This window comes from Sylvia atricapilla, chromosome 12 (assembly GCF_009819655.1).
Source record: "Sylvia atricapilla isolate bSylAtr1 chromosome 12, bSylAtr1.pri, whole genome shotgun sequence".
NCBI classification, from domain to species: domain Eukaryota; kingdom Metazoa; phylum Chordata; class Aves; order Passeriformes; family Sylviidae; genus Sylvia; species Sylvia atricapilla.
This window is the reverse complement of record NC_089151.1, coordinates 2,623,836-2,639,434: the sequence shown is the minus strand read 5'-3', so window position 1 is coordinate 2,639,434 and position 15,599 is coordinate 2,623,836. Positions and strand designations below refer to the sequence as shown.

Below are 15,599 nucleotides of genomic sequence, written 5' to 3'. Positions count from 1 at the left end.
GTACCGCCTCACCCTGCCACTGGGGGGTCTGTGTGGGCCAGTGGGGACTAAATCCCCCCTGGAACCTCTCTGAGCTCCCCATCCCTTCCTCCCCTCCCTTCCAGCAGCCTTTGTGCCGCCGCCGAGCCGGCACCTCCGGGGTGGACGCATTAAGGCAGCACAAAGCAGAGCCGAGAGGCATTTCGGGTGCAATTTTCCCTGCTCCATTATTGACAAACAAGCTGCTTTGTGCAGGTGATGCGGAGGCCAGCGCGGCAGCTGGGACACCGTGCCACACCGTGCCACACCGTGCCACGCCGTGCCAGCTGGACAGCCCCACTCCTGCCCCACAGCCAGCCATGCTGCTCTCCCATCCAGGTCACACAGATCCGTGTCACTCCCAGAAACCAAGGGGAGAAGGAAGAGGCAGGGAGAGCACTCCAGGCTGAGCAGTGGTGCCCAGGCAGGCGTTGGCATCACCGCCGGGCAGCCCCTTTCCCCCGGCCGGGGCGGCTGGGCACAGCGTGCGGCGAGTCTGTCGTTAGCGCCGTGCCAAACCCAAAGTGGCTGCTTCGGAACGGCAATCCAATAAAAGTGCTACTTGTCTATTTATCATCCTCAGGGCTTTTTATCACAGTGCAGATGGCTGCTACCTTCGCAAGGCACAGCAGTGTGCTGGCACGCGCCCGCCGCACAGAAGCTCGGGCGCCGCGGAGTCTGTGCGTACACCTGCGAGGAGCCGGCGGCCGCCTGCTCCGGAGAAACCGGCCGGGAGCCGGGCAGTGCCAGCACCACGCTGCCCCAGGACACACCAGGACCCCGCCTGGGTGGTGTTTGCACCAGGAATCGGCACCAGGGACGGGTATTGGGCATTGGGATGGGGCACTCGAGCTGGGTATGTCCACCGGGCGTTCATTCGCACAAGGTGTTTGCATTTGCGGCAGGGATGGGCACCGGGCATTGGCACTGGGCATTCCTCACCCCTGGAAGTGTTCAAGGCCAGGTTGAACAAGGCTTGGAGCAACGTGGTCTAGCATAAGGTGTCCCTGCCCATGGCAGGGGGTTGAAATGAGGAGATGTTTAAGCTCTCTTCCAACCCAAACCATTCCACATTTCCACGATTTGCACCAGGGGATGTTCACGAGGTGTCGGCACAGCGCTGTTGCAGCGGGCACCTTCACTGGGCACTTGTAGGGGATGTTTATTTGCACAGGCACCTGCAGCGGGCATTTGCACTGGGGGTTATTAGCGGACGTTCCATTGGGCACCCACAGCCTGTCATTACCCAGCTGGGCGGGCTGTGGGCAGCAGCAGCAGCGGGCACAGGGCGGTGGGTGGGAGCCGCTGGAGCAGGTGATTAAAGCTGTATTAAGTGTCTGTCTGCACGCGGGAGAAAACACACCTAATTATCCACCGGAGTCGGCCGGGAGGGAGGAGCGGCCCCGATCGCAATCGCGTAATGAAGTGGAACGCAGAGCCAGGCCTGGCGCGGGCGGTAATTAAAAGGCAGCAAAGCCAGAATTGCAACGGTGGCAGGCAGCGGGCAGGGTCCCAAACCCGGAGCCTCTGACTTCCGTGGGAATCCCTCCTCAGCGAGCCCACTCACATCCCCACTCCAGCACATCTGCGCACGGCGGGCTCAAACCATCCCACCTGCTTACACCGAACCCCCCTGTACGGCACAACTCCGGCGCACTCCAGCAAAGCCACCCGGCTGCCAGGACGCGGTGCCAGCACTCCCGCCCTGCCCTCGGGTGCCAGGCAGGCACCGCCGTGGCACCGTTGCATGGGCGTCAAGCGCGGCCCGCTGCGCCGAGGCGATGCCGGGACACGGAGGGCCGGCGCCGCTGGAACAGGCGGCGGCGAGGCGGCGAAGCGGCCGGCCGCACCTCCTGCACCCCGAGCCAAAGCCACCAACCCACGCCGCTGCTCCCCGAGCGGGTCCGGCGGGTCAGGAACGCCCCAGGGAGACGCCGTGTCGCCCTGCCTGTGCCCGGCGTCCGCAGCACCGCTGCAGGGACCCCACGCCCGTGGCCTCCCGGCTGCCCCAGCCGGTTGGGAAGTGGCCGGGCTTGCCCGGGAATGCCGCTTGCATCAGCCCTGGCCTGGCTGGCACCGCTGGCAGGTGGGGACGTGCAGTGCCGGCGGGCAGCACACTGGGGTCAGGCCCTGGAGAGACACAGCGGGCTAAGGGCATCCCTGGAAACACCATGGGGACTGCCACATCCCTCGGGGTGGTGGCACAGGGGACACTCAGAGGGGCAAGTGACCACCCATCCCATCTCCCTGTCATTCCAACTGCAGCACGCCACAGTGCCAGCACTCGCAGCCTCACCCATGGCACGGTGACAATCTCCACCACAACGTGTGGCACGGTGGCAGGCGGTGAGGACACAGGAGCATGTCCCCTCCTTCTCCTCTCCCTGTCTTTTTCTCCTTCTAATGTTGTTTTTTTTTTTTTTTTTCCTTTCCCTCCAAGCTCTCCAGAACAAAGTACACACTCTACCTCTTCAAACCCACCACCATCTGTCCGTCCGTCTGAGCGCCGCAGCCCCGCCACTCCGAGCGGCCGCCTCCGAGCAGATGGTGACAGGGGAAGGACAAGCCGCTGCCACACAGGGCCTCGACGGCGGCGGGTCACGGCGGCACCGTCGGCCCTGACCTCCTCATCCTCCCCGGCACGGTAATTACCCAGCGCGCCGAGCAAACAGCCTGCGCAGGGTCATTGTGCCGGACACCAACAAAGGGCGGCCGACGGCGGGACCTCCCGACCCCTGCCAGCCCCTGGAGACCCCCACCAGCCCTGCCCTCTGCCAAAAGAGCAATAAATCAAAGAGATGGGACGGGGACAGGCTGGCAGGCGGGGCTGGGGCTGGGGGCTCCCTCCCCAGCAGCACGTGGGTGCAAACCCCCAAGCACCTGGGCGATGGCAGCGCTCCTGGATTAGTGAAGCCATGCAAAGCACGGGGGCCATCCCCCTCCCTGGCCGAGGGGACAAGTCCCTGCTGCCCTTGGGGACAGACACAGGCTGTGTGTGCTCCCAGGCTGAGCGCAGAGAAGTGAGGGATGCTTCCTCCCCCTCCACCCTCCGGTCACAGCCAGTTAATGGGGAATTTCATGGGTGCGGCACAGCGGAGCGCGGCCGGGAACATGCCGGAGCCATCTGCTCGCAGGACCTGAGGCTGTCGAGCCGCCCTGACCTCGGCAAGACAAACAATTTGCAGGAGCAGATGTCGCACCCTCCCTTTCCCCCAGGGCTGTGGGTGTGTCACGCCCCGGGCTCAGCACCCCCCAAACCCCCGGCACCTTGGGGTGGTCCCTTGCACTGAGCTGGGGGCACAACCAGAGAACAAAACTGCAAAGACCTGTGAACCTCACCGCAGGAGTGACACCCCCCAAAATGCGTGGTCTTTGGGAATCCGGGCATGGCACAGGAGTTCAGAGGACCCCTGCTCCGTCCTGGCACCCTGGGCACCACACTCAGGTGCCACCTCACAGGCTGCCATCCCCCTGTTCCCGCTGGCAAGGATTTGGAGAGCTGGCTATGCCCACAGAGCTCTTATCCTGCAACGCCCCTGCCGTGGCAGCAGCGCACAAAGGTGCCTGGCTCTGTCACCGCCCGCACCTAGCTCGGGGGCAAAGGTGCAGGCGCGGCCGCTCCGGCAGCAGATCCCGGCCGGATCCAGGCTGGTTTCCCGCAGGTTCCCGGGAGTGGCTAACACCGGTGTCTTTCGGACTGATTAAAATTCATTCTGCATGATTTAGGACCTAATCTCGGTGAAACTCCACAGCGCTTTATTAATAGCGCATTAGTGGATAATTCATGCGTTCGGATGAAAAATCAGCCCGTGTTATTCTCCGGGAGGATGGGGAGGGAGGGGGACACGCTTGGGGTGGGGGGGGACACGGGGAGGGGGGCACCCCACTCGCCCAGCCTCCCGCACCTCCCCGCCGCCGCCGCATCCCGGCGAGGCAGCAGCCCTTCTGACAACTGCCACCACTCATTAATCTTGACGAGTTTTCTGCTGAATATTCTTCCACAGGCTTTCAAACCGTTCACTAATTGCAATTAATCACTTACCGAAACAGATGTCAGGAACAATGGAATTGGGAAGTCTGGAGGCTTGATAAAGCTGTCAGAGGAGCGCGCTCGTGTGGCAGCGGGTGCCAAAAGGCGCTGGCAACACCTTCCCCTAGCCATGTGCTGGGGGGACCCGGTGACCCCGTCCTGCCCGTGCGGCATCTGTCCACCCCGGGGAGGGAAAACGCACGGAGAGGGGGCACGGGGGGGGCTCTGTGTCCCCATCAGCCACCAGCGCATGGGATGGGGACGTGGGAACTGTTTTTTGCTGGTGGGAGGGGCACACCTGCAGGGAAAATACAGCACGGATCCCATCAGCACGGCTTCACCCTGACACGGGGGCGGCTGGGGCTCTGCTCTCCATCAGGAAAGCCGCACGGAGCCCCAGCGGGGCGTCACGTCCGCCGTGCCTCGCACAGGCGACGGCACGTTCCCCGTCCCTGCCAGACGCTGCTTTAGCACCAGCAGGGATCCAACAGCCTTCCCCGGCAGGCGCGCCACGCTGTTTACCCATCACACATGAAAGGTGCCGAGCTGACAGCTCCAGAGATGGGAGAGAGCTCCCGGAGACACTGACGGGGCCAAGGCGCCCGCATGCCTTCGCCTCCTGCCCTTGGAGACCCCAAAGGCCACCCCACAGGTGACCCCAGCAAGGGGCAGCCCCCGGGCTTCTGTTCCCTTGCAGCTTTACCAGCTGCAGCTCTGCACGGCCCCACATCTCAGCTGCTCGCCCAGCTTGAAGACATCCTTTGGGAGCAAGGTGGGGACAAGGTGGGAGAGGGAACACTTTCTCAATCCCCCATGAGGCAGAAGGATGTTGCACAGCCTGAGGCCACTGAGCGCAATTAGCCCCGAGTCCCCCAACCACTTTGGGGACACCGCCGTGGGGACACCGCCGTGGGGACACCACTGTGGGGACACTCACACCTCCCCAGCAGGCAGAGCCAGGGGGTTTGGAGCATCCTTCCGGGGCTGGCACAGCGCGAGCCCAGCCCGGGGCTCGTGACCGGCGCGGCCTCAACACATGTTACAATAAATATTCCGCACAGACACCGTTCCATATGTATGATCCGGTGGGGTGATGATTTTTCTACTGATCACTGGAAGTGACAGCTGTGCGGAGAGCAGGAGAAACAAAGGCACCGACTGCTCTCCCCCGTTACACTCCGCTAGCGACATGATGGTGTGACACGGAGCGGCAGCATCTGGTGGCACCGGGACTGGCAACCGGGACGGGACGCCTGTTAGCGCCCGCCACAAAGGGGTGGCCACGGGGTGGGGACAGGGATGGGGTGGAAATAAGGATGAGGTGTCAATGGGGACAAGGTGACAAGAAGGATAGGGTTGGCAATAGGGTCACAAGAATGAGGTGACCGTAGGACAAGGGTGGAAATAAGGATGAAGAGGCAATGGGGAAGAGTTGGCCATGGAGATGGGGTAGCAATGGGGACAGAGTGGCACGGGGACAGGAATGGACACGGGGTGGCAATGGGTGCTGGGTAGCAATGAAGGAAGATGGGGTGGGCATGGGATGGCCCATGAGAATGAGGTGAAAAGGAGGATGGGATGGCAACATGGTGACAGTGGGAATGGGGTAGCAGAGGGTGACAATGGCAATGGGGCCGCCATGGCAGTAGGATGGAAAGAAGGATGGAGTGGTAATGGCAACAGGGTGGCAATGGAGAGAGGATGGCGATGGGAATGGGGTGGAAATACGGAAAGGCATCAGCGTGGATGGGTTGCCAATGGGAATAGGGCAGAAATAAGGATGGGGTGACCATGGGGATGGCTCCCATCAGCCCTCTGATGTCCCACACTAGCACCCAGCCCCTCCACGCTGCCCTCCTGCCCCTGCAGCAGCCGTGGGATGGTACTGGGAGCACCCGGCCACAGCAGCACCCAGCCCAGGCAGGGTCAATATTTGCATTTGATTTGCAAGCCTTTCCTCCCCCCAGATAACGGCGAGGCTGCTGCACGTACAGGAGGGAGAACGCTGGGTTGGGTTAATTATTAGTGAACATGCAAATTCCCCCTCCACGAGATAACAATAAACACCGTGATTTCAGCGAGATAAACAGGGCTTTAAATTTCCAGCAGCCTTTACTGGTGTAAAAATAAGCGTCCCTTATTTATTTAGCTCCTTTGAGAAACCACATCAGTCCCCAAACACAGTCTTTTACTGTCAAGCTACAGTAGAAGCCTTTATAGGCGGCGAAGATCCTGACAGCTACCCCTAGCACAACCATCTTTTATTCATGCTCATAATATAAACTGTATTGCCTCAGAAACAAAAGGATTTAACTCACTGCTGGCCGGGTGGCAGCGGCCAAGCCGAGGTCCCTGCTGGGGGCACGTGGTTGAGATGGCTTTGCTCTGACATCCCACATCTCTTCATCCCACAGGATGCCTTCCTCCTAGGGACAGTGCTGAGACAGACCCCTGCTCTGATGCATCAGCACATCCACGGATAAAATAAGCCAAAATAACAATCCCCCTCCAACCTGGAACCATTAGGCAAAGGCTCCGTGCTCTGCGGTTCCGAATCCCACCCTGCCTGCACAGACGCAGGAAGAGCAGCGGTTACAAGAGTGGTTCGTATTTAATAATGCAATTTATATTCCACTCTCAACATAAACTATTGTAAAGGCACACTAATGTAAAAATACATCTGGCTTGTCAATAGTTTATCTTCTGGATCTGCATCTAAATCCCTGGGCATTCTTGACTTATGGCTGCACCAGTGTCTAATGAATAAAAAGGTGCAAATTATAGGCCTTGCTTTAATGCTCATCATAAAATTAGATGATAGTTGCAAAAGCTGCATTCTCCTGCCCACAGTGCAGCAATGGTAAGCTATAAATAAAGTGTATTTAATGTATCCCAGCGCTGCGCAGAGCCAGGAAACAGTATGTTACTGCACAGCCTTCAATGGATCCGCCACCAGTTCAATGAAGTGATAACTGATCCATCATGTGAATTTATGTTAACTGTCTGCTCGCAAAGTCACGGCCCCAGCACTGTAAATAGCCCACAATCCTTCCAGCCCGGCCTGCCTGCCAATAAACCTGTCACCGGCAGCCTGGGAGCAGCCACCTTAGGACACCGCAGACAAACCATTACAGCTTGGGTTTCCTCCTGGTTTTTCCACTGCCGCCGTGCCTTGGTTTACCCGCAGCCCAGCCCGCCCCTCCTCGGGGCTTCCCAACCCCGTGTGATGCTTTTCCACCTCCCTGGAGCTGTCACATCAGGGATGCAGGAAGCCCAGATGGGATCCGGGGGGCTGGCGGGTGCGTGGGTGGGACGGTTCCCGTTCTGGCGACAGGCAAATGATGGCAAGATGGGGGGACAGGCTGGAAGTGGAGCCCCTCCAGTTCCTGCAGCAGGGATGGTGGGAACAATTCACTGGATGGGGACAGAAATGTAACTGCAGCATGACTGCAAAGAGTCCTCCTCTGGCAGGGATGTGTGTCCCAGGGCTGGCACCTGGGAAGGAGACATCCCTGGGAAGATGTGGTCACCAGGAAGGAGATGTTCCTAAAGATGTGATCCTCAGGGAGGAGACATTCTCGAGAAGATGTCCCCAAGAAGCAGATGTCTTTGGGAAGGAGATGTCCCTGAGAAGATGTCATCCCCTGGAAGGAAACGTCCCCAGCAAGGATGTCCCTGGTAAGGTGTCCCTGGTTAGATGATGTCCTAGGGAAGGACACATCCCCAGGCAGAGGATGACCCTGAGAAAATGTGATCCCTGGGAAGCAAATGTCCCCAGGAAGCAGATGTTTTTGGGAAGAAGATGTGCTCAGGAAGAAGACATCCATGGAAGTAGATGTCCTCAGCAAAGAGACATTGCTGGGAAGGTGTCATCCACAGGGAGTTGTCCTTGGAAAGAAGATGTCTCTGGGAAGATATCTCCTGGAAGGAGACATCCCCTGCAAGGATGTCCCTGGGAAGGTGTCCTCCACAGGGAGGTGTCTCTGGAAAAGTGTCAGGAAGAGGATGTCCCAGGGAAGATGTGATACTCAGGAAGGAGATGTGTCTGAGAAGCTGTCTTCAGGAAGACACAGTCCTGCGGAGGATGTTCCCAGGAAGCAGACATATTTAGGAAGGAGATGCCCCCAGGAAGGAGACATCCTCAGGGAGATGTCATCATCCCTTGGAAGGTGACCTCCCCAGCATGGATGTCCTAGAGCAGGTGTCACCTGCAGGGATGTGTCACTGGGAAGAAAATGTTCCAGGGAAGAAGACATCCCTTAGGAAGGAGATATCCCCCTTCAAACAGCCCAAACCCATGGAGCCCCAGCAGTGAGAGGCAGGAGACACAGTGACCCTTGGGGAGCAAGGTGGCACCTGGAAGGACACAGGGGACACCGCGCCCACAGGAAGCAGCATTCCCCATCACCCGGCTCTCATTAACACGGTGCTGAGCAGCCCCTAATAATAGCAACAGTAAATTCTCCTACCCAATTCGGGTCCATTTCTATAAATAATGTAGAATCTTTTTATTTACTGACAGGTTGTAAAAGTATCAGTGAGAATAATGTGAAATCAGGCGCTGCTGAATAATTCATGGCAGCAGCTCCGCTCTCCCCGTCCCCGCGCTCCCCTGGCCCCGGCATTTACACGACAGCACCTTGCGCCCGGGTTTATCTCATAAAAACCAGGACTAACGACCTGGCACTAATTCTTTATCAACAGGGACTTTTACAGCGAGGGGAGGAGGAAGGAAATAGAAAGAAATAAAAATAACCCCGGGTGCACCCTATAAAAAATGCATGGGCCCATGTCCTTGCCTCCGCACGGAGCCGGCCATCCCCGGCTCCTCCCATCTGCAATTTCTCCCAGACCCCACAGCCTCTCTAAAAATTAGTATTAATTAGCAGCACCCACAGCCCCACACTGGCATCCTGGGGTAGCGAGCGCAGGAAGGGTGGCACAACCCTGCTGGGACATGGGGACACCAGCAGGACCCATAGGAACACCAGGAGGACAGAGGGAGAGACTGACAGGACCCATGGGGACAATGTGGGGATGGTGACAGGACCCATGGGAATGATGGTAGGACCCTTGGGGACACCAATAAGACCCATGGGGATGGTGGCAGGAGCCACGGAAACACCAGCAAAGCCTGCAGGGCTGATGGCAGGACTCAGGGGGATGATGACAGGACACACGGGGATGGTGACAGGACCCACGGGAACACTGGCAGGACCCACAGGGATAACAGCAGAATCCATGGGGACCATGGCAGGATGCTCCCTGTCCCCGTGCCACCCCCATGGATGCCAGCCTGGGGCAGCAAACCCCTGCTGGGGGTAGAAATGTGAAATTTGGGCAGAAAAAGCTGATCACTGGGGCAACAAATCCCTGTAACAACCTGATCCGGTGTCCCTCATCCCTCCTGCCACCGCTGAGGGTGATAGGGACAGTGGGGACCCCCCCTGCAGCCGTCCCCATCCCCTCCCCAGAACAATACCTACCCGCCGCTGTTTTGATGTGCGGCACAAAGCCGGGAGAGCTTTCCATGTAACATGATAAAAGCAAGTCCCCAGCCAGCACAATTATTTGATAATTCTCCCTTAACACCCATCAAATTAAAGCAATGTCCAAGGGCTGCCTGAAGTGGCACTGATAGGTATTAAACTTTAATGAGATTTAATGGCACTGCCCTACTTTTTAAGCGCTCGGGCCTACATTTATGAACATTTAATTTCCCGGGCCGTCACCCCTTTTTTTTTTTTTTTTTTTTTTCTTTTTTTTTCTTCCCCTTTTTCCCCGTGGCCCCCCCTGCCCGCCCACCAGCACAGCTGGATTCTGTTAGCCCTGGCAGCCTCCCCAACCTGGGATATTTGGGATGCTCAGCCAGCCCTGAGCCCATGGAAGTCTCCAGGCACTGCAGGGTGAGATCCTGACTCCTGCAGGGAGCCAAGCGGGGAGGGGGAGCCCAGGGAAAAGCCAGGGAGGAAGGTGGGGGGGTGCAAATGTGATTCACCGGCAGTTGAGCGCAGCCAAATTTATGGAATGACTTAATTAAGTTTGCTCTTGGGATGAAATGACACTGCAGGTCCGAGTGGTTGGAGGGTCCTCATCCTGCTGCAATGGTTTTGTTTAAAAATAAGTGTGCCCCTGCTGCAAACTCAATGTGCCAGAGCAAATTTGAGGAGTCGGACCCCTCAACGCCCCCAGGGACAGAGCACAGCTCACTGATCCAGTTTATTGCTGCCCTCTAGTGTGTACAGGACAGCCCAGGCTTCTGTCACTTGTCCCCCTCCCCACGTGTCCCCCTGGCCACTTGGCCACCTGGGGATGCTGCGTCTCAAGTGGGGACAGCTGATGAGATGCTGTACCCTGACAGACAGGTACCAGAGAGCAGCACCTCAGCACCCCAAAATCCCACTAAATGTGGCTGCAGGATGGGCACCATGGCACAGACTGGCACCAGGGACACTGGGAATCACCTCCTGCCCCACAGCACGGCAAGGCCAGGTTTGATGGCCCTTGGAGCTACCTGGACTAGGGGAAGGGGTTGGAGTGACAGGAGCTTTGAGGTCACTTCCAACTCAAACTATCCTGCGATTCTACGCTCCTGGTGGGATACAGGATGCAGCGTTTCCCTGCACTGAGAGTACCGACCACAAAGAGGGGCTGCTGGCATGGGTGACTGAAAGAAACCCCCAGGTGACCACTCACGGCAGGAGGGTTACAGAAACTGAGGCACACACCAGGGCAGCCAGGCTTCTGAGCTGGAAATGTCCCTCTCCCGCCTTCCCAGCACCCACCTCAACTGCAGGGAGCCCAGCAGCAGGAATGCAAAGGCAGGGCAATAAAAGGGAGCGTTATCAAGCACCAGCAGAGCTGACAGCTCAGGGAGGAGAGCAGAGAGGGAGGGAAAGGAACAGAAAAGAAAAAAAAAAAAAAAAACACCCCACCCTTAACCCCGAGATCACTTATCATTCAGGCTGCATCACGCATCTAGAAAGTGCAGACACAAAAATGTAATGTCATAACATTCGCAGTTCAATAACCTTTGCTTCACGAGACGGCTTGAACTGTCAGAGGAGCTGGAAGGTAAATATTTCAGCGCCCAGGCACTGAATGCAAAGGCGTGGGGAGGGGGTCGGCCTCGGCTTCCCCGGCTCGCCTCGACACGTTCAAATATCCCCCGCCGTAAATCCCGGCCGGCGCTGGGGAAAGGCCGTGGAGCGGATAAAATACGAGCAGATATAAAGCCAGACACCTTTATTGTTCGGCAAAGTCTTCCAACAAGTTATGAACCCGCAGCTTGACCCTAACCCATCATCTTGTTATACAGCGGAAACAAAGGCAGCGCCGGGAGCCGGGGCTGGAGAGGGGCAGGATGCGGGTGGGAAGGAGGAAAAGCCAGCCCGCCTCCTCCACGGGGGACATTTGGGTGTAATTCATCCCTAAACTCCACATCTACCACGCTCCTGTGGGGAGCAGACCCCGTGTTAGCCCCTTGCAAGGAGCCTCCCCGCCAGGTCCAAGGGTACGGAATTCCCTTGGCCGGGGTTAACGGGAGCAGGACCCCGCCAACACCGGTTAACCCAGATGGCTCATGTGCCATGCGGGCAGGAGGAAGGAGATTGCACAGCCAAGGAACAACGGCTGAGGGGGGTTGGCAAACCAGTGAGGCATCCAAAAGGGAGCCAGAGGGATTTCCCAACGGGGAAAATTCCCCTAACAGCACTGGGGAGGTGCTGGCACCAGCGGCTGTGCATCCAAAGGTAGAGCCCGTGGCACAGCAGGCAATCCAAGGTGGCTGCACAGCACAGCGAGCAGTGACCCGGTGTCCAAGCCAGCTGCGCGGCACGGTGTGGCACGGCACGGCAGGCAACAGCAGCGCCAAGCAGCTTGCACAACAACCCCTGCGTGGCACACGCTGCACACCCACCTCCCCGCTCCAACTGCGCCAAGCAGCTGGGGACAACCGGAGCCACCTGCCCGCAGCTGGGCCGCCTCTGCCACGGCACACCCCGACCACCGGGGCACACTCTCTGGGACCCCCCTAGAGAACGCCAAGCAGGGGAAAGCATCACAGAGGCCACGGTGAGGAACAGTTAAACGGCCCCCGCCCGCACGGGGCGTGCGGCAACAGGCACCATCACACCCTGCCCAAACACCTGCTACCGCCGCGCTGGCACGGGCCGAGCGCCCGCGGCGAGCGCAGCGGCGGCGGCGGCGGGGAGCACGCCAGGGCCCGCAGCGAGAAGCGGCATGTCTGCGCTTGGCAGCACAACAGAGAGCAGGTGACAAGCGCGCCGGCGGTCGCTTTATTACAGGAAGCGAGCACGCAAGCATCTGACGCCGCGCTGCCCGGAGAGAAAATAAAACAGCTCCCCCCCTCCACCTCCTCCTCCTCCCCTGCCATTAGCAATCCCCTCTGCGGGAGAAAGGCCCCCGGATGCGGGGGGTGGGTGCCCTGCTGCAAAATGATGGCCCCGGTGGCATCGCGGCTCAGCCTCCTCCTCCTCCCCCTGCATCGCTCCCCAAGGCTGAGTAAATCCCAAGGGAGTCAAATTATGTGTGTGTGTGCACAAACGTTATTCCTCGGCAAACACTCCCCGAGACAACAAAATTCAGCCGCCCCTGCACCCGTTCCCGCGGCGTCCCGCTCCTCTGACCCAGCAATTAGAGGCAGGCATTAATATTTAAATATTGCCAGCTCGGGAGAAGGGAAATCAAATAAAACACGCCAGCGCGCCGGCAGCACATCCAGCTCCTGCTCCATCAGAGGGTGCACGGCAGCAGCGGGGGTGCTGTGCCACACTGCTGGGGACACCAGGGGATTGATGTCACAAGGGGAATCCCCTTTCTGGCCTGAATCAGGGTGAGCAAATGGTGGGTGGGCAAGCAGCAGAGACGCCTGCTCAGCTGGGGGGGTTTCAAATGGACCCCAAAGCCACACTGACCATGTTTTGGGGTCCCCACTCCATCCCAGGCACAAAGCGCCCTCCTGCAGGGTGCTGGGGACACACACATTCAGCCCGTACCCCCCCAGCCCAGGAGTCACCCCCCGCCTGCTCCCGCGGGTGCTGGGAGGCGGCGCTGGCCCAGCAAAGAGGATTTACTGCTCAACGCAAGGGGCTTTAGAGGCAATAACTTTCCCTCCTCTTGACTTAAATGGATTTGAAACTTCAAAAAGGATTCGAGGGGGCAGGCTGCCAAGCGGCCGCCCCCAAGGGCTGACCCCGCAGGGGCTGGGGCGGCCGAGGGGGGGCTGCGAGCCCAGCCAGGGCCAACGGCCGCGGCTGATAAGGGCTGGGGGGGCCCAGGGGGCCCCGAGATAAGGCAGCCGCCGTTACGGGGCGCGGGAGCTCTGCGGCGCTTCCTCCCATGTGCAACCACCGGCGGGCAGCGGGGTGCCGGGCTGGGGGGACCCGGGGGGGGACATGGGGCACCAAGCACGAGGCATGGCAAGGGCCAGTTCAAGGGCAATCCCCCTGGCAGCCTGCCCGGGAAGAGGCTGCAGGCCAAGCTCTGTGCTGGCTGCTCCTTCTTGGGGCTCGGCGAGGCTGCCCCACAGCCCCTCGGGGGCAGCCAGCACCCCACAGGTGGGTGATGCACCCCAGCATTGCCAGCTCATGGCACTCCGGGGTGGGTGTCCCCATGGGGCCGTGATGGCAGAGGCCATCTGCTGCTGCCCACACCCAGAGCCGGCGGCGGTGCCAGGGCTCTGGGATAGAGGTGTGACCCATGGCACCGTGCCCTGATGTGGGGGACAGCATCAGCACCTCCCATACGGCTGGCACAGGCACAAACCCACCAGGAACAGCCCCTCCAGGCCTCAACCTCCCACGGGCCAGACAGCAGGGTGAGGAGGAAGGGGGGCTGGGAGGCCAGAGCAACAACCAGAGGAGCAGGGATTAAAGCTAACACCCCTTCCTCCCTCCAGCTGCCCCCCGACCTGTCCCCCTGTCCCAGCCAGAGGCGTGCCAGGAAGGAATAAACTGTCCCGCGTCCTTCGGCACTCCCCCTGCACCCCCCGGCAGCCTGGCCCCCCGCCAAAGCCACCATCTCCTCGCTGCAGCTCCCTGCCCTGCAGCCAACACGCTCTCCCCCCGCTCCACCGGCCAGGACAGGCGCCGTGTGTGCACAGAGCAGCTCAGCCCCAGCGGGACGTGCAGACACACGCGCCCCGTGTGCCCCCAGCCGCGGGTCACCGCGCTTCACACCCCGCGGTTGTGCAACGCTCACACACACACAGAGACACGAACACACGTGTGCTCACAGCCAGCCCCCCATGCACACCGAGCCCCCAGGCCTGTGGGGCCTTGGCCAGGCCTGCCAGGCCGCTGCGGCCGTCCCACGGCCCGGCAGGTTACACAAACAGGCTGCCAGGCGCACACGCAGCACGCTCGCCTCGCTCACACCCACAAACCACACGGGCTCACCCCGGGGCTCGCCGGCGCACGCGCGCCCTTGCAGGAAGAGGCGCTGGCTTCCCGCTGCCTTTTCCCTCCATTAACTCCCTCCCAGGATCTGGATCCTGCTCGTGGCCCAGAGGGCACCCCACGCGGCGCCCACCCCACAGCCCTGTGCCCTCGGCCACGGGAAGGAGGATGGGGATGGGGATGAAGAGAGGGGGGCACTCACCCCTGCTGCTCCAAGGGCTGGCAGTGGGCACTGGCCCAGGGCTTGGGGACAGATGCTACCGATGGGCCACTCGATTGACAGATGCCACCCGTTGGGGACTGGCATCCGTGTCACCATGCAAAGCAGGTATGGGCGCTAGCAGGGCACGGTGAGCAGGCAGCCTCTGGGCAAAGGGCACGGCAGGCAGCACAGGCAGGGCTGGAAGAGCCAGGATGGAGCAGGGCAATAAAGGCGGAGGCAGGCGAGACGCCGGGGCCGCGGCATCACCCCGGCACAGGGTGCGGTGCCCGGGCTCCCCGCGTCCAGCTCAACCAGCAACACGGTCCCTCCCCAGCTCCAGCAGTCCTGGGTGTCCAGAAAGGTGGATATACAGCAGTGGTGAGTGGGTAAACTGAGGCACGGTCCCATGCTGCACCCTGTGTGCCTGCATTGAGAGAGGGACAGGCAGCAAGGCAAGGAGAAGGGCCAAGGTCAGGGCCACCGTGTGCCCTGCCAGCCATGGGAAATGACCCCAAGGGTCTCTCTGGAATGTGGGTCATGGGCACTGAGCATCTCTGCTGGCACCAGACCCTGAGGCCGCAGAACCCACAGGATCTCAGCTCCCCACAACATTCCCCAGCTGGATCCCCAGCTCCAAAGCAACCTCCATTTTCCACACCACGGGGTCCTCCAAGGCCAGGGTGACCTCTGTCCACACCAGCACGGGGCACCTGAAGCTCGGGGTGACCTCTGTCTCCCCTGTGATGGGGCACCCCTCCACCAGGGCAACCCCCACTCCTCACACAGTAGGGGTCTCCAAGCCAAAGGCAACCTCCATCCTCCAGGCCACAGGGTCCCCCTGCCTCAGGGTGACCTCCATCCCCCAAACAACAGTGTCTCCCGAAGCTCAGGGTGACCACCACCCCCTATATCAACTCCAGGGTGACGTCAG

General features: G+C 60.1%; 1 protein-coding gene across 6 annotated transcripts in view; it reads right to left on the bottom strand.

Moving 5' to 3' along the window:
- Positions 1 to 15,599, bottom strand: part of GSE1 (Gse1 coiled-coil protein) — a 98,323-nt gene that overhangs the window by 45,014 nt on the left and 37,710 nt on the right. Inside the window, exon 1 of one of the 6 annotated variants that reach the window (XM_066327482.1) lies at positions 4,061 to 4,159. The exons of the other annotated variants lie outside the window; for them this stretch is intronic. The gene's annotated coding sequence lies outside the window, so the exon portion shown is untranslated. Of the gene's footprint in view, positions 1 to 4,060; positions 4,160 to 15,599 lie in introns of those variants that run through there. 6 annotated transcript variants of the gene reach the window in all.